We start from the raw sequence: 25,836 nt of genomic DNA, 5'->3' as shown, positions 1-25,836 counted from the left end.
TCCTTTTCATAACTCAGTAAGCTAGGCGCTATTAATATTTCTTTGGTGGTGGTGTTATAGAAACAGAGGCTTATAAAGGGTAAATAATGGGAAGGAAAATGGCAGAGGTGATAATTGGCAGATCCTGGCTGTGTTTTTAGCTAGCCTGTATATAGGACTCTCTTCTTACTAACTGCTTTCCTGGTGTGTGCTGACTCGAATCGTCCCACTGCCACTTTCAGCTCCCATATTTAAATTCCCTACTCTGATTGGTGTACATCTAACCTGACCTAGGGTATTACCTGAAATGCACACTCTGAGATGGGTCTTTGTATGAAATCTACTGGAGTGAGCTTCTGATATCAACACTTATGGGACAGGAAAGTCAGTAGGCAGGCAAACAGAGGAATTGGAAAGGATCATAACGCTCTTTCATGACTTTTCCGGGGGAGACATAAGCAAATATCACTCTAGATAGGGCATAAACAATAGACAAAAAAAAAATATTCTAACCAAGTCAGGTTAGTGAGCCAGTGCATTTATTGGGGTTACTTGAAAGATTGAGTGAGAAATTCCTTGAAGAAATACTGGTGGCTCAAAGACAGCTAAATAAGAAAAAGGCCACCCTACCATGGATGATGACTTTTTAACTCCCAAGAACTTCCACAATGAGTGAAAGGAAACATGGCTGGTCCAAGAGTCTCCTCTTCTAACAATTATTATTGCTTATATAACCTCTGAGGGGGACCCTGTGAGTCTAGTTAGTTTCAGGGGCTTCCTGAGATTTTTGAGATTTATTATTTCCTGGATCTTAATGGGATGTTTTCTTTCTGAGAAAATTTTCAAGAAAAAACTTCAGCTGGTCCTATTAGAGTTGAAGTGGGTATGACCCTTAAGATTGACCCTTCCTTGAGTCTGTGGCTGAGTTTTTCTAGAAAATCATGTCCAAATCCCCAAATATGAGCTGTCCACAGAAGAAAATATTGTTTGGGTAGGGCAGCTCTTTTTAGACTGTAGCAATGTTTATAGAAAACCTTGGCTAAAAGCCATCAAGTAAAAGGTCAAGTTCAATAAAGTTATTCTCTCTGAGTTTTCCCTGGTCACCAGGAAAGAGAAAACCCTGTTACTTGTACAAAGTACTGGGCCAATGGAAATGGCTGACTGTAGTGACAGGAGATGAAACAATCATATTTGACCTCTATGACCTGGCCTTAAAAACATCACAACAAACCTTAGCCATGTCCTATCACTACCCATCTTCCTATATGACCTGACAGGGGGAGCAATGGAGTCCACTGTTGTGAAGGCCCCCACAAGTCTATGTTCCTAGCTAAGGTAACATCTTCCAATGTAAAGTTTCCTTCTGAAGATGAGAAGGAAGATCTTAGTTCCAAATGCGGAAGGTCCACCTGCCATCTGCAGATTCTGCCATAGAGAACTTTAACAAAACATCAACTCCTTGTTTAGATCTCAATGAGCTGTAGGGAAATCAATCAATGTTGACTTTTTCTTTTTTAAGAATTTTTTTTTCAGATTCTCCATCTACCATTGACTTGCTGACTCAACATGTTTCTATCATATAGCCTCATCATCTTTAACACATAGCTCTCAGTCATCCTGGAGATGACCTTCCAGCTATAATTCTTCAGAAGTATAATTATCTTCCTGGAGAAAACATGTCTTTCTTGTGGCTTAATCTGATCCCATTTAGTTATTTGAACAAAATTGCCCTCTCTTTTAGCTGACTTAAGTAAAGAGAACCTCCTTGTGGATCAATAGGAACTCTTTAATGATGACTTGGTCTCCAGTATTTTTCTACTAGAACAGTGAGAGACCCCACAATGGAAACTATTTTAGGATACTGATAGAAATCTGGGATTAGTTCTCAAGCTTCCCTTGTAAATATACAGAATCCAGGCCAGGATCATGAATGCAGGACGGTCACAGAGGCAGACAAGTTTCTCAGTCATTTATTTGTTTGAAAGTGAAATTACTATTTAGAAATTTACAACCTTTTTCTCAACATATTCAACTGGCATCTAAGTGAGGATGTCATAGTTGAGAAAAGGACCCTGTTGGAAAATGCTACTGCTAAGGTCCACCATGACCAGAAAGCCCAGAACTTGGTGCAAAATGGCGGACTCCCTCTGTCAACAGAGGGGCTTCCTCTTCTCTGCCTAGGTATCCTGGACCTCCACACTCTTTACCTGAGGAATGTCTAATAATTCTTAGGGAAATTACAGGTCCAACCCCTTTTCTTCCAATAAACACCTGTTCACCAAGCACTAGGATTCCTGAAATGCCTTTCTATGTAAATGAGGCATCTCAGTACCTTAGTTCCCAGCCAATGACCCTAGATATCCCTGAACCTCCTCAAAGTTTTATATAATCCTTGTTCACTCGAATAAAATTGATCTGCCTCCCTGAAGTCGATTCGAGGGGTTGTCATTTTCATCCCTACTCTTAGGGTTTCCAGACTCCAAGAAAACCCTCTTGTCACTCCTCTTGGGGGCAAGGAATGTCACAGGATCCCAATAGAAATAGTGACGCTGGGCTGGTTAGTTTTAGCTGGCAATTTAACACAGCCTAGGATCACATGTGACAAGAACTTCAGTTGAAGAATTGAAATTAGGGCAGTTTGGTGTATGGCTGTATCTGGAGAATTGTACTGTTAATTGATGTAGGAAGGCCCAACTAAATGTGGGTGATACTGTTCCCTAGGCTGGGCCCAGGTCAGTATAAGAGTGAGGAAAGAAAGCTGAGCATAATCATTAGCAAGTGAACAGGTAGCATTGGTGCTTCTGTTTCTTCCAGATCTTAACTATGGATATAAAGTGACCTGTTGCAAGTTCCTGCCTTGATGTCCTTGCTATCATGGGCTATAACCTGAAATTATAAGCCCAAATAAACCCTTATGTTAATTTTGGTCAGATTTTTTAAAAAAAATTATTTTAATCACAGCATAAATGAAACCAGAAAAAAAAAAATCACCTCTTAGGTGTTGAACACAAAGAGTCACAGCACAAATGGTTGTCATTATGTGGTTTTCTAGAACCCAGTGATCTGCAGAAGACTCCTGACTTCTTAGTCTCCTGCTCCAGCAAAGCCTACAGATGTCAGAATAGAGCACCATGAAGAAAGAAAAATGGGGAAGGCAGCTGAAACCAGAGACGTCACAAAGACATTCTTCCTGAAGCCTCAGATAAGAGAGCCCATTTGGACACTAGGAAACATCACCAACTTTGTGTGAAAGGCTTAGAGCACCCACACGGCCACTGCACCAGCACTGAACCAGCACTGCACCATGCCCAGTGCCAGGACTGCGGCAGCACTGTGGTTGCACGGCACTGCCACTGAATCATTCACCAATGGATCCAGAATCTTTCTGGCCCTTAGAGAAGCAAACCACAAAGAAAGAAAGAATTCCAATCAAATGCTTAATTCATTTGTTGAGAATTCTTGTCCCCAAAGTCCTTTTCAGGAAAATCAACAGACTGTATACAGATACCCAAACATACTCATTCTTATTGTAATTATTAATAATTTTCTCCTCAGTTTTCAACTTCTCCAAATCTAAAGCCTATTCAGTTTTCCTACTGCTCAGTTCTCACCTTGTTTATGTAAAAAAAAAGTCCTATTTTCCTTTTTTAGACAAATTATTAATTTATAATGTAGGTTGGCCTGGAACAACGGAGCTGAGGCTAAGTCAAACTCACAATCCTCTTGCCTTAACCCTCTAAATGCTGGGATAATAGGCATGCACTACTGCACCTAGCAAAAGTTATGTGTGTTTGTTGTGTGTGTTTTATTGGTGCTTTTAGAGTTCCATGTTTGTTAGTTTGTAGTGTTTACTGACTGACCAATATCGCTTCCTCCAAATCACCATTCTCAAACGGAGGTGTTTAGAGATAGGATTCCCAAGCATTTTTAAAGAAAGGACGTTTTTCCAAAAGGAAGGGAAGTGGGCAGAATATGGAAAGTAGAGTGACTTCTCATCTTGGGTGTTTTATAAGCTGTGTAGAAGTATCCATTGGTTTGCCTGAGTTGTTTCTGGGAACCACTGCTCTCGCCTAGTTTACATTCGGAGGTTTAACACTTGAGATCTACAGCAGTTAAGAAGGACAGGGATTCAGTGAGGGTTTCCATCTTCCCCCTGACATTCATTGTGTTTCATTAGTTTGATAGAGACAGGTCTATTTTGTGTCAAAAGAGCCATGCCTTGCCTTGTAGGGAAGGTATGTAAGAATATTGCTCCTTCTCACTTGAAATAGGCTTTTTACAGGATGGCATAAACTGCCCTGTCTGTCTATGGAGTAGAGCCAGAGAAATGGCTTTGGTGCATAATTTATCTCTTCAGCTCATGCCCTCAACAGTGACTGTGCTGCTGTGTCCAGTAAGCATATGATTGGTTTCCTCTGATTCTTGTCGTACTTTGGATCATTAAGCAATTCACTAGGCACTTGTTCTGGGCAATAGAAAATCAGGAGAACATCCTAGTTCCATTTATGTGACCACGTGAACATGTAACCACCTCACTGAAAAAGGGCAGTTCCAAAGGCCATTGTAAACACCGGTAAGTGTTATGCTGTTGGCTAGCAATAGGCATGCATTTCGCTGGAACGTCAGACACGCAGGCCTGCAGAGTACTGTCTGGTGTGTGGTTAGGCACCCTGGTGCTAACCGTGTGGTCACGAGGAAAGCAACATATTTAGTTACAAGAAGTTTAGTACCCAAAAACTTGAAATCTTTAAAATTCATCACTTGAAAACTCCCTTTTGTTTCATTCTGTATTTAAAAGTATACAAAACCCACTATATTCATCTCACGTGAATCTTCCCCAAGTCGTACAAGGTTAAACATCATTATTTTAATATCTAAACTTATGTTAGCTCAGGTGCAGGTCATGCCAGTCAGAAGCACATGTAAGAGACCCATTTGCAGAGGCACTTACAATTAATGAACGGGACCTCATGAAACTGAAAAGCTTCTGTAAGGCAAAAGCCACTGTTAATAGAACAAAACAGCATCCTACAAAATGGAAAAAGTTTTTCACCAACCCTACATCTGACAGATGGCTAATATTCTATATATATAAAGAACTCAAGAAACCAAATAATCCAATTAAAAATGGAGTACAGATCTAAACATAGAAGTCTCATAGATATCACAGAAATATCTGAAATGAAAAAAAATAAAGAACACTTAAAGAAATGTTCACCGTCCTTAGTGTATCATGGAAATGCAAATCAAAACAACTCTAAGATTCCATCTTACACTTGTCAGAATGGCTAAGATCAAAAACACAAGTGACAGTTCATGCTGGTGAGGATGTGGAGCGAGGGGAACACCCCTCCATTGCTGATGTGAATTTAAACTTATACAGCCACTTTGGAAATCAGTATCACAGAAAATTGGGAATAAATCTACCTCAAGACCCAGCTATACCATCCCTGGGCATACCCAAAGGGAACTCCATCCTACCACAAGATCCTTTGTTCAACTATGTTCATAGCAGCTTTTATTCATAATAATCTGAAACAAAACAACCTAGATGTACTTCAACTGAAGAATGGATAAAGAAAATTTTACATATTTACACAATGAAGTATTACTAAGCTGTTAAAAATGATGTTGTGAAATTTGCAGGTAAGTGAATGGAACTAGAAAAAAATCATACTGAGTGAGGTAACCCAGGCCCAGAAAGACAAACATGGCATGTAATCATTTAAAGTAGAGGATAATCATGCTGCAATTCACAGACCTAGAGAAACTAAGCAAGAGCTTGCGAGGGTGGGGAGGGGGGCATCTCCCTGAGAAAGGAAAATAGAATAAATTTTGCAGGTGGACTGGGAGTGGGCAGGGATGGGAACAGGAAGGATTGGGTGGTAGAGAAAGGATGAAGGGAGAGCATACTGGGATTGATGACTGGGATTGGGGGGATATTTTTGAGGCAAGGTATAATCCTAGTGCAATGGAAACTCCCTGAGATCTACAAGGGTGACCCTACCTAAGACTTTTAATAATGAAGGATATAGAGCCTTCATTGGCCACCTCCTGTAACCAGGCAAGGCTTCTTGTGGTAGGATTGGGACACCAGCCCAGCCACAAAACCTCCAACCTACAATTTGGCCTGCCTGCAACACGTGTTGGGGTAATGATGGCTCACTACCAATGGCCAACCACTGACTGGTCCAACCTGAGGCCCACACTAGGGATCTTAGTGAGGGTTTCTATTGCTGTGAAGAGACACCAGGACTACAGAACATCTTGAAAAGGAAAATGCTTAATTGGGGCTAGCTTACAGTTCAGAGGTTGAGTCCACTATTGTCGTGGTAGGAAACAAAGCAGCGTGCAGACAGGCACACGGTGCTCCAGAAGGAGCTGAGAGCTCTATATTCCGATCGGCAGGCAGGAGGCATGGAACTGACTTGACCTTAAAGTACGCCTGGCACCTTCTCCAACAACGCCACACCTACTCCAAGGCCACGCCTTTTAATAGTGCCACTCCCTGTGAGCCTAGGGTGGCCATTTTTATTCAAACCACCACTCCAGGAGAGGAAGCCCATGCCTAATACTACATGGATGGCCTGGAACCAAAGGCTGGAGAGCCCAGAGACAGGATAAAACCAAACACAACTGGCAAAAATAAGTAGAGAGAGAAAGAGAGAGAGAGAGAGATGAAAGTCAGTGAAACAATTCCAAATCGTATTCTGCTATAGTCATAGATTGGCTCCCAGCATAACTGTCGTCAGAGAGACTCCACCCAGCAATTGACAGGAGCAGATGCAAAGACCCATAGCCAAACATTAGGTAGAGCTTGAGGAATCCTGTGGAAGAGGGGAAGAAAGAATTGTAGAATTCATTGCAGTCAAGGACACCACAAGAACATAGCCCACAGACTCAACTAACCAGGGCTCACAGGGGCTCATAGACACTGAAGCAATAATCAGAAGCATGTATTGACCTGACCTAGGTCCTCTGTACATAGCTTGTTGTTCTTGTGGGACTCTTAAAAGTGGGAGTGTGGCCTGTCTGTGACTCTTTCGCCTTCCTTTTCCTCCTACTAGGTAGACTCATCCAGCCTATGAGGGTAGGTGCCTAGACTTATTGCAACTTGTTATGCCATATTTGGTTGATATTAATGGGAGGTCTGTTCTTTTCTGAAGGAAAATGGAGGAAAAGTGGATCTGGGGGAGAGGGGAGGTGAAGGCATGGACCCCTAGGAGAAGAGGAAGGGATAGCTTCAGTTAGGATGTAAAACAAACCCAAACCTTGGGTTAGGTGAGATGCTCAGAGTAAAGGTTCTCACTGTTAAGCCTGATGCTCTAATTAATCCCTATAATCCACAAGGTAGAAGAAAAGAACCAACTCCTTCAATGTGTCCTCTGATCTCTACATATAGCAGGCCTGCACACATGCATGCCTGCACACACACACACACACACACACACACACACACACACAGTTGCCCACTCCCACAAATTAAATAAGTAAATTTAAAAGATTTTAACAAACATGAACTTGAACTTGTATATCTTTCTTTGCTTTAAAGTCATTCATAGAGTGATAAAAATAATAATGATGATGATCTGCTAATTAAAACAAAAAGACATTTTAGCTTATGACAAATAGATGAATATTTCCCAAATTTTGGGTTGATAGTAGAATCACTAAATATGATTGTAAGTTGGAGCTATGAAGGAACAGTTAGATGCTTTGAATTTGCATAGATTAACATGATTTGTATGAGAAAATTATATCCATGTAAAAGCCAGAAAGAAATTTATGATTAATATTAGACAAAATATAATATTCTTAAATAATAGAGAGTTGTTTGTTCTGAAGCCACATACACATGAGTGTATGGAGCCTCCAATCCCAACACTTAGCAGACAGAGGCAAGAAGTTGAAAGGTCAAGGGCATCTTCTGAGATACAGCAAATGTGATACAGACTTGACTACATGATACTTGATTTAAACAAACAAGCAGATAAAAAAAATGGGTAGAGTATATAAGAAACATTTCAAAAAAACAAGACAAACAAAACAAAAACAAAACAAAACAAAAACCCACATACATGAGAACAAGTACTGCTTGATCAGCCAGTAAGGGTACGGGAGTGGCTCAGTGGAATATAAGATCAAGCTTTTTAGATTGATACTTATTGACAGGTAACAGACGACATCAAAGGGTGTCACGGATCTAAGGTCTGTCCTGAATATGGTCAGTGATTAATCAGATGCTGCTTTTGTAGTCATTTTGGACAGACGATCTCACTGAGAAGGTCATGCTTGCAGTCCCCGGAAACCTTGACCTTATTCTGACTCAGCAGCTTCAGAAAGAGAGGGGGAGAACGGAAAGGGGAGAGAGAGAGGAAGGGAAGGAGGAAGAGAGAGGGAAAGAGAGAGAGAGTACTGCTTGCTTTGATAGTCACCTCCAAATGCTCATGTTCATGAACTCCTTTCAGAAACAAATATATTGATGGCGATGTGCAAAAGAGGAGACATAAAAGATACACACCGTAAATTATCTTAACAGTTCACTGAGTAAATCACTCAAAAAAAATCCCTCCCCAAACCTGAATTTTGTGGTCAGAAGGGCTTAACTTCAAACAGTACTGTGCAACTATGACAACCTTTGACAACAAACTTCTATGTATTTTTCTTCTGCTGACACTGGGGATTGAACACAGGGCTTCATGCCCATGCCAGCTAAGTGCTCTACCACTGAGCTATGCCCCTGGCTCTATGTAAGTTTTTAAAGATCTTTTTGGTGTGTCTTCTATTGCCACTAGCTGTCTCCATTGGCTTCATGCACAGCCACGGTTTCAAACACTGTCAAGGCATTTTGAAGCTCTTCTATTGTCCCGCTATGAAAAGCACAATTCTACTTATCACGGTCTGGGGTCACACAATTGGAATAACTACTCACTATATTATGATCGTTTCAGCCAGAGGGGGCAAAGCCTTCTGTCAACTTATCTGCTACCCAAATGTTCTAAGTTATAATTAACAAGGAAGAAAGAATGCAGCGAAAATGCATTTCAAAGATAAATCTAGTCATCGAGCCATTCACCAAGCCTTATAATTTCCTCATTTCTATAGCAACTGCCAAGTTCATTTCTGCCAGAAAATTTGGGACAGAAAAAATTACTAAAGGGTTTTCTTTTAAAGGACCCCCAGACCTGGCAGAAAACTTAAAAAAAAAAGTATCTGACATTTACGGATTTACAGATTTGTTGTAACATGTCAAAAAACTTGTATAATACTCTTAAATTTTAGGTATTGAATGTCATTAGACCTTTGAATATTTGTTGAATTTCATGTTCCCGAAGGATCCATGAAGACAGAGGACAGATGACCCCTCCCTCAGGTCCTAGAACTAAGTTCAAAATCAGTCACAAATTCGTGGAGTGAGTCTAACTTACTCTCTTCATTTCACATGAGCATCAAAGCTAGGATGCACAGACACAGAACCCAGAGAGCAGCCTCAAGTACTTCATTCTGGAATTCATTCCAAGTTGCCAGTTCCAAGGCCCCAACACGTTTCATTTCATTGGTGCACTCTTTCCACTGGAGTCAATATTTCCATTCCTTCTCCCCAGATGAGCTGTCTCAAAAGATATTTTAAACCAGGCATGGTTTTGTAAATCTATAATCTCAGCACTGGGCATGTTGAGACAGGAGAGTTGTGATTTTTGAGGCCAATGTAATGAGAATCCATAAATAAAGGAAGGAAGAAAGAAAGGAAGGAAGGAAGGAAGGAAGGAAGGAAGGAAGGAAGGAGGGAGGGAGGGAGGGAGGGAGGGAGGGAGGAAGGAAGGAAGGAAGGAAGGAAAGAAAGAAAAAAGAAAAGAAAAAAAAGAAAAGAAAACAAAGTAAGAAATACCTTAATATCAACATACTAAAATCTGCACACCTAAGCAAAAAGGAGGACCCTGGGTAAGATGATCAATTCTTATGCAGAAAGACAAATGGGACAGACATTGGAAGTAGGCGAAAACAGGGAACAGGACAGGAGCCATCACAGAGGACCTCTGATTCTACCCAGCAGGGTATTACAGCAGATGCCGAGACTCATAGCCAAACTTTGGGGAGAGTGCAGGGAATCTTACGAAAGAAGGGGGAGATGAAAGAGCTAGAGGAAACAGGAGTTCCACAAGGAGAGCAACAGAACCAAAATTAACTGAGCACAGGGGTATTTTCTGAGACTGATATTCCAACCAAGGACCATGAATGGAGATAACCTAGAACCCCTGCTCAGAAGTAACCCATGGCAACTCAATCTCCAAGTGGGTTCCCTGGTAATGGGAACAGGACTATATCTGACATGAACTCAGTGGCTGGCTCTTTGATCATCTCCCCTTGAAGGGGGAGCAGCTTTACCAGGCCACATAGGAAGACAATGCACAGCTAGTCCTGATGAGACCTGATAGGCTAGGGTCAGGTGGAAGAGGAGGAGGACCTCCCCTATTAGTGGACTGGGGGAGGGGCATAGGAGGAAAAGAGGGAGAGAGGGTGGGATTGGGGGGATTTGAGGGAGGGGGCGACAGCTGAGTTACAAAGTGAATAAACTGTAATACAAAATAAATAAATAAGTGGATGAATGAATCTATCAATAAACAAATAAATAAATAGGTGAATGAATGAGTGAATGAATGAATAAACAAATAAATAAATTTCTGTGAGGTGTATATATTCACTTTTAATTAATGTGTCTAGAATGTAAATGTGTGTTTGTGTGTGTGTGTGTGTGTGTGTGTGTGTTCACATAGGCCAGAAGAAGGCAAGAGACCCTCTAGAGTGAGGGTTATGGATGGCAATATGCCACCCTCCTTGGGTGCTGGAAACTGAACTCCAATCATCTAGAAGACCATTGCAGCATCTCCTAAGTCCCTCCCCCCTTCCCACAAAATAGTTTAGAAAGCCTAAATGGAATCATACCATCTTATGTCTGAATGGAGCCAATAACTTCTTTCATATCAGAGCAGTTACCTTCCAGACTGTCCAAACTTGTTCTCCCTCTGCCCTCTGTTTTTAATGTCCAGGCTACAACAGCTTTCTCAGTACCTGTGTAAGTCCAACTTCCTCCTACCTTAGTGGTTTTACGTTGTTTCTCTTTGCCCAGAACTTAGCCTTCCTAGAAATTTTTGTGTTATTGAAGTCTCTGCTCAGATTTACATCCTTACAAAGAGGGCTCCTCACTGTCTTATCGCTATTCCAACTAAACGGTCCTTCCACTCCATCTGCTTTCTTTTCTTCCACTTGTCACTGCTGGAATGATGTCGCTTGCTTGTCCAGGCATTCATGTATGCTCTCTGAGCACACCCTGCTTGCTATATTCCGTCTCTATCATATGCCTGGAGGTATACTTGTTGCCCAAGAGATATTAATAGGCTAAATGACACTCTTAAATCCACTGATGTAAAACTGAAGATTCATAAGGTTCCCATGCATTGGCTAAAGTCTTATTGTCTATAAACATACATAAAATGGAAACATACTCTGAATTGTATCTAACGCTGTAGAAAACTTTCTGTTCGTTCCTACCTCTCTTCTTTCCCTTGCCGCCTCCTCCCCTTTCATTCCTTTCTTTCTTCTTCCTTCCATTTTATTTTTGTTTTCTAAATAATATTTTACATTTTTTGAAAAAGCTCATACAGTTTTATATTGTACTTTGAACTTGTCCATCATCACTACTTCCCTCCAGGTACCCCTAGAGCCCCTACCTTTTCTCCCTCCCAACTATATGGCCTCATCTTTTGTTATTGATGATGCCCTGAGTCAAACTACTGCTACCTATATGCACATGAGTGTGGGGCCATCTTTTGGATCATGGGAAAATGCAGGCAGCCATGCCCCATCCCCAAAAAGAGTGGTTCTCCCTTCCTCCCTCCTTCCCTCCCTCCCTCTCTCCCTCTCTCCCTCTCTCCCTCTCTCCCTCTCTCCCTCCCTCCCTCCCTTTCTCCCTCCCTCCCTCAGCAATCATCCATTGTCAACAGCCCCTCAAATAATGGTGAAATTGTTGAAATTTTGAATTTTCCTTCACTGTTAGAATTTTGACTGGTTTGAGGCTGTGAAGGTAACCACAGTTGCCATGAGATGCTGTGCAGAAAAGCCATGCTGAGTTAACACTTTACAGTTCTCCTCACCTTCCAGACACATTCTGTCCCTTTTGTTCTAATTTTAGAAAAATGCTGTTACTCGCAGCATGGATGTAACTGGGAGAAGGAGGAGGATATCTATGCTACATGAAATAAGACAAGCAGGCGAACTGCATTTCAGCCTTGCCGAACTGATAGACTCATTCATTAATACTGGGGAATCAGAGAATTATGGAGAAGAATGAAAGAAAAACTGTATCTGCGCAACCATTCTTGTACTTTTGATTATCGAGTTTTTATTCTCTTAACTCTTAGGATGGATGATTTAAAATAATCTGTGATGGGGTTGTCAGTTGATGGTAAGGAAAACCTGTTTTTCATATTCATGCATTTCTGAACTGAGAGTCAGAAGAAAGAATGTAGAGATTTTACAGATGAGCAGCGCTGAGGGGAGACGAAACCCCAGCTGCCCAGTGGGTAAAGAAACTCCGAGGAGGAATATACCTGCACTGGGTCTCAATGGTCTGCTACAATTACAAGGAAGAGCCTCACTCAGGCTGCTCTAGCAAAGGGTGGCTCCTCTAAATACGCTGCTTAAAGTCACAGCGGCAAAAGCAAGCAAGGTCACCACTACTGCCCTGCCTCGTTATAAAGGTCACAGGCGTGCTCTAACGCACAGGGCGTTATTTCCGATTCGCCCCTCTTTCAAGCGCCCCTTCTTCTGCCCATGTGATCTAGGAGGGCTTGCAAATCACAATTTCTTTCTTGGCTTCTTTCAAAAACATCACTCTGATCCAAGCGCGATACATTATGTTTTCTAATTGTTCTGGTCTCCTTTTTGTTACAGTGATAAAACCGCTCAGACCAAGAGCAACCTAGAGGTGGAAATAATTTATTTGGCTTAACTTTTCTGGGTCACCATCCATCACTGAAGAAAATCAAGCAGGAACTTGGACAAAAAACACAGAGGAATTCTGCGTGCCTTCTTGCTTTCAGACTCATGCTTGGATAGCTTTCTTATGCTGCCAAGTACACGTGGTTAGGGAATGGTGTCACCCACCCACATGGGCTGGCTCTCGTAGGTCAATTAACAGTCAAGACAATGCCCTCACAGTCATGCCATAGACTAACATTATCTTGGTAATCCCTCAGGTAGTTCTCAGACGGCTCCGGGCTGTATCAAGTTGACAGTGAAAGCTAGTTAGGACAGTCACCATCTAGTCTACATTTAAGTTTCCTCACTAGACATGAGACTAAAAAGGGTCAAACAGCATACATGTGAGGCTGTCCTGGGTGACCAGGTCCAGAGTCCCCTGAAGATATCATGAAGACAATCCGAAGGCAAGAACACAGAAGTAGAGCCCAGTGGTGCAGAGAAAGAGGAAGACGTAGTAATTGAGCTCCAGGATTCCAGCAGCATCCTTGTGCCAATCTGCCCAACTTTAACCAAGGATTCTAGTAAGAAAAGACTATTCACCCCTCAAACCTGTGGTTTATTTGATGCCTGCAGCTTTCTATCAAATAAATTATTATTCATATGGTATTGGTACACATGACAGCACTGTATATTTCTTAAAGTTGTATATTAAAATGCTTATGTTTCAGTGAAATTCTACCTGATTGATCTATGCTGACATGGCATATTTTTTGGTTGTCATCATCGTTGTTTTGTTTTATTTTTAAGGGAAGGTTATTTTAATTCAGTTTTTTGGTCATTGTATTTACCACGGATATAAGTTCTGTCTCACAAAATATACAAAAGAGAGCCATGTTAAATATATGTTGTTCATGTCCTAAGCACTACTAAACAACTCTGTGTGTGAGAGAGAAAGAGAGAGGATGGGTGTGTGGAGGTCAGAAGAAAACTTCAGGTGTCCATCCTCACTGAGGACCTTGCTTGAGACCATTTGTTTTGTCAGTTGCAGCTGTATGCCAAGCTATCTGAGCCCGCGGCCTCCCAGATTCTCTTGCCTATTTCCTACCTGACTTTAGGAGCACTGAGGTTACAGATGCTCACTTCTTTGCCCATCTCTAAGCATCACTCTTAATAATGTCTTTTCACGGTTATAGGACTCGAGAAAGTTGATCTTTTCTTTGATTCTAACAGACAGACCTCAATTTCATCAGGAGAAATAATTGTAAGTCCCAATGATAAATTTCTCAGAGGAGTTTGATGGTTCAATACTTTGAAGCAACTAGTGTTCTACCCTCAATTTTATTTTTATTGTTTTTGAATGATTAATGTACAGGCATTGACTAATAATTTCTTTTACAGAATAGGATCACACTGTTATTGATGGATTTAGAAATGGTACTTGAAGATCTATTATAATAACTATAGAGCTTAAAACATTAAGGCAATGATGCTAAAAGGAATATAAAAACATGTAAGTAAATCTGAAGCTCAACTTCAAAATAAAAATTATGTATGACTGTTTTGACACTAGATGATAAATTGTTATTGGTACAGTGCTCAGTCATTTAAAAACATCTCATCCAGCTGGAAAAGCAGGACACAGATAAACTTTAACAAGACCCTCTCTTCTGGTCTTTCAATCTTCCCAACAAATTGGGTGTGAGGCAGATGATGGCAGTCACGTTGCTTCTAATAAAACATTGGTTTTAAATGGACCTTCTGGCTCAAGTCCATACAGAAAATGTGTACAAAGGAGAGCTGGGGAGACTCCAGAATGTTGGGCTCTGAGAGGATTCTTGCACATAAGCCAGTGGATCATTTTTAAAATAATCAAGATTACATTAGAGACTTTCCTGAAGTGAAGACAGCATTAGAAGGGGTGGTGGCCTCTGTCTGTCTTGGGACATTTATTAAGATTCTATTTGATGGGTGCAGGAGAAACAGGCTTCCACTGAAAGTCAAGAGTCTATTTCCCCCAGCGTCAGACAATACACTGTGGAGAGCAAAAACAATATAATTAATAATGGCATTAAAAATCTGTCACAATTGTCTCACCTGTGCCCCTTTCTCCCCACAGAGAGGCAAGGACACAAGGCATTTAAAATATAAACTTGAAAGACTACTTTACCACCCCCATAAATCCAGCCCAGTGCATTTTTCTTAATCCCATGTTGTAATAAGGCAGAATGACTTTAGGAAACAAGGTCACTGCACAACAGAAATGCCAGGCAGAAAGGCAAGACTAGAATTTAACTTCTTATTATCTCTTATCAAAATTTATCCATATTTTCTTGTGAAATTCGGGAGTTTTTCACCTATAAAATCAAAAATAGATGAATTGATTTTTTCATTCTCTATATTCTAAAAGTGGCTGGAAACTACATCTATATTCAGATTCTGGAAGTATTTAATAAACAGAATGAACACACACACGTATATATAAAACCTCTCAGTTTACGTAAAATTACCTGTATGTGTACGACCACTTGGTATTGGATAGGCAATTTGGGGGCTTTTCTCTGGGGAAGACTATTTTTCATGCTCTCAGCATTCCTTCATTGCCTGTAATATTTTGTGTGGGAAAGAGTCCCCTGGAGATTTCCCCCTTCCATGGTAGTATGTCATTGGTGTCATTCTTGTCCAGGTCTTGTTTAGGTATTCATGCTAATGAGGCTGCCTGAGTGTAGCTTCTCTGACATTTTTAGAAGACAAAACCTCATAACAAGCTTCCTGTTCCTCTGGCTCATGCAGTCCTTCTCCCACACCTTCCCTATGATCCCTGAGCTTTACAGAGCAGAAACTCTACTGTAGACGTGTCTGTCAGTTGGGGCTGGGCGCCATGTGGTTCCTTGTTCTCGGCATTTGATCAGTTGTGATTTCCTGTAATGATTTCACAGATAAATACACATCTCACCCCTCATCAAAGAAAAGTGTCCTTGCAACAGATGGAGGTAATTGTAAATAAACTCTGCAATTTACTTGAAGAAGCTTGATGAGGAATTGAAGATTACCACAGCCACAGCCTCAACTTGTGATTCTCATGAATGGCAGGGAGGAAAATAGGCATGTCAAGGAGATGCTGGACACATGTCACCTTAACCAGTGGCCAGAGTAACCATCGCCAGTAATGAAATGAGATGACATTATTTCCTTCTCGTGGACCTCGCTGACAGAAGCAACATCAGTTCTGTGATGCTCTTGCCCAGAATACAGAATGTGGATTTAAGCATGAGGAAGCAGCCAGCATGGTAAAAAAAAAAAAAAAAAAAAAAAAAAAAGGGACAAGTAGACAGGATGACTGTGACATGTGAGCCCAAATTAGATTCCAGCCTGAAAAGAGAAGTAGCCATAGATGACATTTTTGGTGCACTTGGTGAGATTTGATTATTGGCTGAGGATCGAATAAAAATACACAAGAGTAGTAAATCTCTGATTATTTCAAATGCTCCATTTTTGCTTGGGAAATATAGGTGAAAGTTTTGGGAACCAAATGGTACCATGTCTGCAACTTAGACTCTGACAGGACAAATGATGCAGAGAAGACATAAGGTGTGTAAAGGGGTGTGGGGAAAGAGGGAAGGGTGAGAGGCGAGAGAGGTGGAGAGGGAAAAATAAAAGGCTGAAAAATGATGCAAGTGGAACTCATCAACACATTCTCAGATCACTGCAAATGTATCAGTACAATCTGAGCTTCATGAAAAAGTATTTGTTGTTATATATAAAATCCTTGCCACCTGGTAGGTACTAATAAGAGATGTTGTGATATTTACCATAGAAAACACAATTGAAAGCTACCCAGTTGGTCAGTAGGTAAAAGCAAGCACTAATGCATGTGACAGCCTGAGTTCTACCCCAGGACTCACCTGCTGGAAGGAAAGAACTGACTCTTGAAGGTTGACCCATGAGTTCCACACATGCTCCACGATGCATACATGAACACACACACACAAAAATATAGGTGTGTTGTACACATCTCTCAGCACATACCAAACACACACACACACACACACACACACACAATCAATCAATCAATCAATCAATCAATTTAATCCAAGTGAGAGACGTCACCTCATTATTTCACTGTTAAATTTGAGAAACCCAAGAAAAACCGGAGCTACACCGAGACTGTGGCTTTGACATTATTCCGGTGCATGAATTTAATGCATGAAATGAAAGGCAAGGGCTAGCATACAAGACTAAGTTTGTGATTAACTAAAGGGTACAAGAGACAGTAATTGTTTTGAATGCTTTGTAACGCTTATAAAGCCCTTAAAAGCACTCTCGTTTTAAATGATCAACTCATACAGAATAATTGGAGTGTCGCCTTAACTCATTGAATATTACTTACATCCTTAAAGCATCTATGTCAAAGTAAGCACACGGATTTTTATGAAGCTATTTTGTAGACACTTGGGAGTTTCCTTTTTAATACCTCAATATAATTATAATTAGTTCAGAAGGCCCAGTAACACTTTGAGATAATTGTGCATAAATTAATTGCTAAAGGGCACAATTAACTTTTTATTAACGTTTGCGATAATAAACATTCAACTCGGTTTCTAATATTTCATAAATTATATTCCATATTTTAATTGTTCCTATATTAAGTTTTATTACTTAATGTCCTTGAATATTTTCCTTGGGGACCAAAGCAAACACTGTAATATGGTTAATCCAAGAGAAAACCTGCATTTAATTAGACAATGTGAGACAAGGCATTGGCTTGAGTCTCAGCTCCTGCCATAGGGCAAAGAGAAACATTCTAAAACCAGAAGATGACAAGCCTACAACATTGCAATGCTTTCATGAGACAGTATCTCTTTAAGTAATCCCTGATGCTTGGACTATTGAAGCATCACCTTGGAATTGCCAATGACTTGATTATGCTCAAGTTAGAATTGAACATCAAGGGCATCTCCGGTGATTAATCTTTGAGAAAAGTAACTAGTGCAGCATCAGAGGGTTGCTCACCTGTGAGACTCACAGGGAAACCATTTATTATGTTGAATACCTCAGGACATTTGTTAAAACTGTACTTGATTCCTCAAAGAGGTATCTTCCAAGCTCCCTCTGTCGGAAGTTGAGCTGACCTATCAGTGTGTGGAGTTCAGAGGGATGGAATTGCCAACCTTAAGAGGACTTCAAGGATCCTGGTGTGGGGGTGCATCCCTGTAATCCCAGAGCTCAGGGAGGCAGAGGCAGGTGGATTTATGTGAGTTCGAAGCCAGCATGGTCTACAAATCGAGTCCAGGACAGCCAAGGCTACACAGAGAAACCCTGTCTCAAAAACAAACAAAACAAAACAAAAGACTTCAAGGAATCCTGCTACTTATAGTAAGATTCACTGTACCTCACCCTCATTTCTACATGAGTCCAAGGTCTCTCTTGAATGCTGCTGTTAAGGAATAAAACACAAAAACCTTCTACCAAGAGGCATCTTCATGATTAGCTGATGTAATCATTGAATATATTTTAGTGTTTGGATTCACAGTTGCTTATACCATGAACCCATGTGAGCACTGTTACCAGAAGGGCAACAAGAAGCAGAGATTTGGATACAGAGGTTTGGGAGGCTTTTCCTCAGAGATACAGGAAGCCTGAGTCCTTCTCCATGATGTAGGCTTCGGAGTGATAGCAGGTGCTGTATCTAATCAAGGCTGTTCTGGAAGAGGATGTGAGAGAGGAAATGAATCTTTGAGGACTGCAGTGAAAATGGCATAGACCAGGCAGAAGAGTCTTGCCAAAGCCAAAGACACCTATGTACACAATGTAAAGGACAGTAGGACATACATGTACTCCATCCAAATGGAAAATCTAAAAGAAATAGATAATTTTCTCAATAGGTACCACTTACTAAAGTTAAATCAAGTTCAGATAATCAATTTATATATACCTATGATCCCATTGAGTTCTTTTTTTCTTTATTATTGAAAATGGACTTTTTTTCTCATACAATATACCCTGATTATAGTTTCCCCTCCTTCTACTCCTGCAAGGTCCTGCCCACCCTCCTCCCCTCCCTTTCTCTCTCAGTAGAAAAGAACAGGCATCTAAGGCATAACAACCAAACCTGACAAAATAATATAAAATGAGATGAAAGAAAAACTTTCATATCAAAGCTGGACCCAGCTTTGGAGAAGAGTCTCAAGAGCAGGCAAGAGTCAGAGACCCCACTTGCCCTCACAGTCAGGAGTCCCATAAAAAATACGTTAGTAGCTATAATATATTTGCAGAGAACCTGGTGTAGATCCATGTAGGCTCCATGCTTGCTGCTTCAGCTCATGTGTTTCATTGATTCGGAGGATTGTGCTTTCCTGGTGTCCTCCATCCACTCTGATTCTTAAATTTTTTTTATGCTTTCTCTTCCATAGGATTCCCTAAACTCTAAGGGAAAGGACTTGATGGAGACTTCCAATTTAGTCTATACTGAACCATCCCTTCATCTCTTGGATGAAGTCTACTTGACCATGGTAGATGATCTTTTTGATGCGTTCTTAGATTAGGTTTGCAAGTATTTTGTTGAGGATTTTTGCATCTATGTTTATAAGAGAAATTGGTCTATAATTATCTTTATTGAATCTTTATGTGGGTGGGGTATTAAGATAATGGTGACCTCATAAAATGATCTAGATATTGTTCTTTCTGTTTCTATTTTTGGAATAATTTGAGGAGTATCATCAATAACTCTTCTTTGAAAGTCTGGTAGAATTCTGCACTAAAAATGTCTGGCCCTGGGTCTTTTTTATGGTAGGGAGATTTTGACAACTGCTTCTATTTCATTAGGAATCATAGGTATGTTTAAATTGGTTAACTGAACTTGATTTAACTTTAGTAAGTGGTACCTATTGAGAAAATTATCTATTTCTTTTAGATTATCCATTTGGATGGAGTACAGGTAGGTCCTATTGTCCTTTACATTGTGTTCTTATGAGCCTCTGGAGTTCTTCTGTTGTCTGTTGTTATGCCCACCTTTTGTTAATTTTTTTTTGTTAATTTGGATATCCTCTCTGCATCTTTTAGTTAGTTTGGATAAAGGTTTGTCTATGTTGTTGATTTTCTCAAAGAACCAACTTTTTGTTCCATTGATTCTTTGTCTTGTTCTCTGTTTTCATCTGATTGATTTCAGCTCTCAGTTTGATTATTTCCTACTGTATACTCCTTAGGCATGCTTACTTCTTTTTGCTCTAGACATTTTAGGTTTGCTGTTAGGTTGCTAGTATGAGATATTTCCATTTTTTTTTCTTTTGTGTAGGCACTTAATGTTATGAACTTTCCTGTTAGCATTGTTTTCTTTGTGCTCCAAAAGGTTGTATATGCTGGTATTCATTTTCACTGAATTTTAGAAAATCTTTAATTTTCTTCTTTATTTCTGTCTTGATCCAATTTTTATTCAGTAGAGAGTTGTTTTGTTTTCATGAGATTGTAAGCTTTCTGTTGTTTATGTTGTTGTTAATATCCAGCTTTAATTCATGGTTATTGTATGGGATGCAGGAGTTATTTCATTATTTTTTTTTACAATTTATTCATTATATATCTGGATTCAGTATATAGCCCTCAACTCCCTCCAGTACCGCCCTGTCTCCCTCTTTTTCCCTATCCCCTTCCCCTGGTCCACTGTAAGGGGGAGTTCTCCTCCTTTGAGCAGATGTACCCCTAGCTTATCAAGTCTCATTGGGACTTCCTGGATCCTCCTCCTCTGTGGCCTGGAAAGGCTGCATCCCCAAGGCAAGTGATTAAAGAGCAGTCAATCAAGTTCATGACAGAGGCAGCTCCTGCTCCCCTTACTCAGGCACCCACATGGGGGCTGAGCTACCAATCAGCTACATCTGAGCAGGGGCTCTAAGTCTTCTCTATGCATAGTCTTTGGTTGGTGCATCAGCCTCTGCAGGACTCCCTGGGCTCCGGTATTTTAGCTTTGTTGGTCTCCTTGTGGGCCTCCTGTCCCCTCCGTGTCCTTCTATCCCCTCTTCCTCGATAAGATTCCCTGCACTTTGCTTAAAGTTTAGCTGTGAGTCTCAGCATCTGGTTTGATCCCCTGGTGGGTGGAGCCTTTCAGAGGACCCTCTATAGTAGGCTCCCATCCTGTCCCCTTTCTTCCACCACTTCTGGCATCTATCCTGTTCGCCATTCTGAATTAGATTTAAGCCTCCTCCCTAGGGTCTTGTTTCTGTTGACACTTGCTTTGTGTCTGAGTATGTGGTCAGTTTTGGAGAAAGTTACCTAAGGTGCTGAGAAAAAAAAAAAAGGTTTATTCTTTTGTGTTTGGGTAAAATGTTCTATAGATATCTATTTTGTCCACTTGGTTCATATCTGTTAGTTCCAATATTTCACTGTTCAGTTTTTGTATGGATGACCTGTCTACTGGTGAGAGTGTGTATGGATGTCTCTTACAATTAACATGTGAAGTTTCACATGTGGCTTAAACTCTAGTAATGTTTCTTCTTCAAATGTGAGTGCCCTTGTGTGTGGGGAATAAATGTTAAGAACTGAGATGTCATCTTGGTGGATTTTTCCTTTAATGAATATGAAGTGTCCTTCCATATTTCTTTTGGTTAATTTTGGTCTGAACTACATTTTCTTGGATACTCAAATGGCTATACCACATTTCCTTGGAATATCTTTTTCCAACCTTCTACCCTGAGGTAATGTTTATCCTTGATGTTGAGGAGGTGTATTTCTTGGATGTAGCAGAGGCATGAATCCTGTTCACACATTCATTCTGTTAGTCTACAACTTTTTATTGGGGGAATAGAGTCCATTGGTGTAGAGAGATCTTAATGATCCATAACTGTTGATTCCTGTAATTTTATTGTTGCTGCTGCTGTTCCTTCTGTTGGTGATGGTGATGTGTGTGTGTGTGTGTGTGTGAGTTGTGTGTGTATGTGTGATAGTATTTGTGTGTTCAATTCCCTTCTTTTGGTTTTACTTGTGTGTGAGTATTAATTCCCTATGTTTTCGTGTCTGGCATTAACCTTAGAGTAGAGTGTTTCTTCTAGCACCTTCTTTTGGGTTGGATTTGTCGACAGATATTATTTACACTTGACTTCATCATGGAATATCTTATTTTCTCCACATATGATGACTGAAAATTTTGCTGGGAATAGTAGTCTGGGTTGGCGTCTGTGGTCTCTTGGGGTCTGCAGCACATCTGTCCAGGCCCTTCTGGTTTTTAGATTATCCATTGAGAAGTCAAGTGTAATTCTAATAGGTCTGCATTTATATGTTACTTGTTTTGTCTCCCTTGCAGCTTTTAATATTCTTTCATTGTTCTATATGTTTAGTGTTTTGATCATCATGCGGCAAGGGAGAGGACATTCTTTCCTGGTCCAATCTATTTGGTGTACTGTAAGCTTCTTTTACCCTTATAGGAATCTCCTTCTTTAGGTTAAAAAATTTTTCATCTATGATATTTTTGAAGAATTTTTCTGGACCTTTGAGCTGGCCTTCCTATGCTTCCTCTATACCTATTATTTTTAGGTTTGGTCTTTTCATAGTGACTGAAGTATCCATTTTTTCTGTCATATCTTCAGTGCCTGCAATTCTCTCTTCCATCTCTTGTATTTTGTTGGCGAAGCTTTCCTCTGTGGTTCCTGTTCAAATTTCTAAATTTTATATTTCCAGAATTCCCTCAGTTTGTTCTTTACTGCTTTTTTTTTTCTTATTTTCAGGTCTTGAAAAGTTTTATTCATTTCATTCAACTGTATGTGCTTCTTTAAATTTCTTTAATAGATTCCTTCATGCCTTCTTTAACAACCTCTTTATGTAGTTGATTTTAAGGACTTTTTCTTGTCCTTCATCTATATTGGAATATCCAGGGCCTGGTGTGGTAGGAATGCTGGGCTCTAGGGGAGCCATATTGCCCTGTTTTTTTATTGTGTTTTTACACTGAAGTTTCAGCATCTGAGTTTGAAATGACTAAAAGGTCTAGGTGCTGATTTTTGGATTTGTCTTTGTTGGGTGGGTGTTTTGTTCCTTGGTTTCTGTTTTCTCTCTTGATTTTCTGAGAATGTGATGGTGGTGTGCTGCTTGTTTTACTGACCTGTTCAGGTGGTGTGTTCTTAAGGAATGTCTGCTGAGAACTGGAGGCTAGGATACTGGGAAGTGTTGGGGAAAAGAAGGTTGGAGAAGAAAGTCTTTGTTATCCATTGGGGATGGAGTCAGGAATGAAAGAGAGACCACAGCAGGTTTTCTGCTACCGAGCTGGGAATGAGACTGAAGGCTTTCATCTCAAGAGCAGTAGGAGAGGTGCAGATCTGGCTTCAAGGAAAGTGTTACTCTTGGAGGAGTGGCCCTTAAGTTAGCATGGGGTGCCTGCAGGGTTGGAGTCTGGGACAAAGCAACAAGGGGGGCGAGGAAGGTTAGAAGGAGATATCTGGTGGCATTCACCAGAGATGGGGGGTGGAGAGAGGGAATGCTGCCATGGGAATTCTGCTGCAGAGCTGGGGATGAGACTTGGGGATTAGGTCTGGGGGAACAGAGAGAGCTAAGAAAGTCTAAAGGCAGCCTACCTTGTTTTCTAGCAGAAGACTGTGAGTTATTAGAGGGTGCCTGTTGGAGTTGGGGACTGGGATACACCAAGGAGAGGGGAGAAGAGGGTTAAAAGGGGATGGCCTATGGGTTGCACAAGATGTGGGGAGAGGGGAAGAGAGGCTGCAGCTGGTTTTGTGTTGCAGCACTAGTGGTGGGACTGAAAGATTGGGTCTGGGGGAACAGACAGGGAGGAGGAGGAGGTCTGTGCCTACACAAAGAGTTCTAAGGAGATTCTATGCAGATACCAGAAAGCATGCTGTAGACATCGCATATTTATTAAAGTAAAACTAAAAGCTTTAAAAGGGTCATGTTTATGATAAGATTCCAATCCAGTCTCTTTATATGTGAAAGCCAAGTTATTTCATATGTATACAAATATTACAAATATTCATCTGTATTTTCGAGTGTCCAGGAAAATTTAATTCTCAGAAGAATGACTGGGGCTGAGATAGGGGAAAAATAAAATGGAAGCTTTCATTGTATTATTTCATTTTATGTTTATATTATTAATTTTATTTTATCTTATTTCATGCTTTTAAATCATTTTGGCCCAAGATAAGTATGTTAACACTTATAAGATTTTTTTTAGGTTTTGGTGGCCAGGATAGAAAAAAAAGGAGCATGAAATATTTAGTTTGATACATTCATTTTTGTACATATTAACCTAGCATCTGCGTCTGAATGGGTAATCCGTGTAAAACATTTGAGATGTATCTGTGTCTCACACATACATATTGCCTTAATTCAACACTTTTGAAGTCCTAATTATGTATTTGATGTATTTAACATTTATGACAATTTAGATTAAGCCATATTCAAGCGTTAAGTAGACACATATGGCTACAGGCTACCAGAGTAGAAGGTCCATACTACTCCAAATATTATCACAGGCTAAAGATCTATGTACCTCAGTTGGTACAATGTTTGCCTTCCATGGATGAAGCCCTGTGTTCAGTTACCAGCCCTTCACAATAAACCAGGCACTAGAGAAAAGATTGGGGATTTCACAGCTAACTTTGGCCATAGAGTGATTTGAGGTTAGCCTGGTATGGTGGTAAGTTTTTCAATTTGGAATCGCCTGAGAAGAGAGTTTCAGTGAGGGATTATGTAGATCAGGTTGGCCAGTGGGCATATCTGTGGGAGATTGTCTTGCGATAGCATAGCCTGAGAGTAGGTGGTACCATCCTTGTTTTGGAGTCCTGAAATACACAAGAGGAGAGACACGTAGTTGAGAAGTAAGCATACTATATACATTCATTCTCTTCCTGCTCCTCACTATAGCTGTTCCCAGTTGTCTCAAACTCCTGCCTTGCGATGTCCCTGCTGTGCTGGCCTGTTGTTATGATTGTTCTTTTTTTAATTAAATTGTTATTTTTATATTAATTACAATTTATTCACTTTTTATCCCAGCTGTAGTCCCTTCCTCCTCCCCTCTTAACCCCTGTCTCCTTCCCTCATCTTCCCCTATGCCCCTCTCCAAGTCCACGGATAGGGGAGGTCCTCCTCCCCTTCCATCTGACCCTAGCTTCTCAGGTTTCCTCAGAACTGGATGCATTGTCCTCCTTTGTGGCCTCAAAAGGCTGCTCCCCCATCAGGGGGAGGTGGTCAAAGAGATAGCCAATGAGTTCATGTCAGAGATAGTCTCCTTACTAGGATACCCACTTGGATACTGAGCTACCATGGGCTACATCTGAGCAGGGGTTCCAGGTTTTATTCATGAATGGTCCTTGGTTGGAATATCAGTCTCAGAAAAGACACATTGTATGTACTCACTTATAAGTGGATACTAGACATAAAATATAGGATAAACCTACAAAAACCTGTACACCTAAAGAAGCTGAGCTAGAAGGAGGACCCTGGGCAAAATGATCAATCCTCACTTAGAAAGGCAAACAGGATGAACATTGGAAGAAGGAGAAAACAAGAAACAGGACAGGAGCTTACCACAGAGGGCCTCTGAAAGACTCTAACCAGCATTGTGATTGTTCTTAAACTCTTTTTTATTTGTGTTTCCTTAAAGCCTCTCCATTCTAACCCCCTCCAACCCTAGGTAGAAGAGAGGAGAATAGTGGGGAGAGAGGCAGAGACCCCTTTACTTCTCCCAGCTGTTTAGGATCAATGCATTCTTTGGGGGCTCCACCAATCTCCATCCACAGCAGACGCAGCAAACAGTCTCCTCATCTATCTTCTTCATGCCACAGCCTTGAAACATTTCTCTCAGCTGTCCACTCCAAACTGCCACACCGTCTGTCTCTGGTCCCTTCAAACTGCCACACATCACCCCTTCTCTTTCTGATCTCTCTTATT

The 25,836-nt window shown here is 40.6% G+C and overlaps 1 long non-coding RNA gene across 4 annotated transcripts in view; it reads right to left on the bottom strand.

The window, feature by feature from the left end:
• Nucleotides 1-18,863: 18,863 nt before the first annotated feature.
• LOC132656806 (uncharacterized) overlaps nt 18,864-25,836 on the bottom strand; it is a 62,970-nt gene continuing 55,997 nt past the window's right edge. For all 4 annotated transcript variants that reach the window (XR_009594542.1, XR_009594540.1, XR_009594539.1 and 1 more), the window contains one exon: nt 18,864-24,728. This is a non-coding gene — a long non-coding RNA (uncharacterized LOC132656806). The remainder of the gene's footprint in view (nt 24,729-25,836) is intronic.

Source organism: Meriones unguiculatus, chromosome 10 (assembly GCF_030254825.1).
Source record: "Meriones unguiculatus strain TT.TT164.6M chromosome 10, Bangor_MerUng_6.1, whole genome shotgun sequence".
Classification (NCBI taxonomy): Eukaryota; Metazoa; Chordata; class Mammalia; order Rodentia; family Muridae; genus Meriones; species Meriones unguiculatus.
Note: the sequence above shows the minus strand (reverse complement) of the source record. Positions and strands in the feature narration are given on the sequence as shown.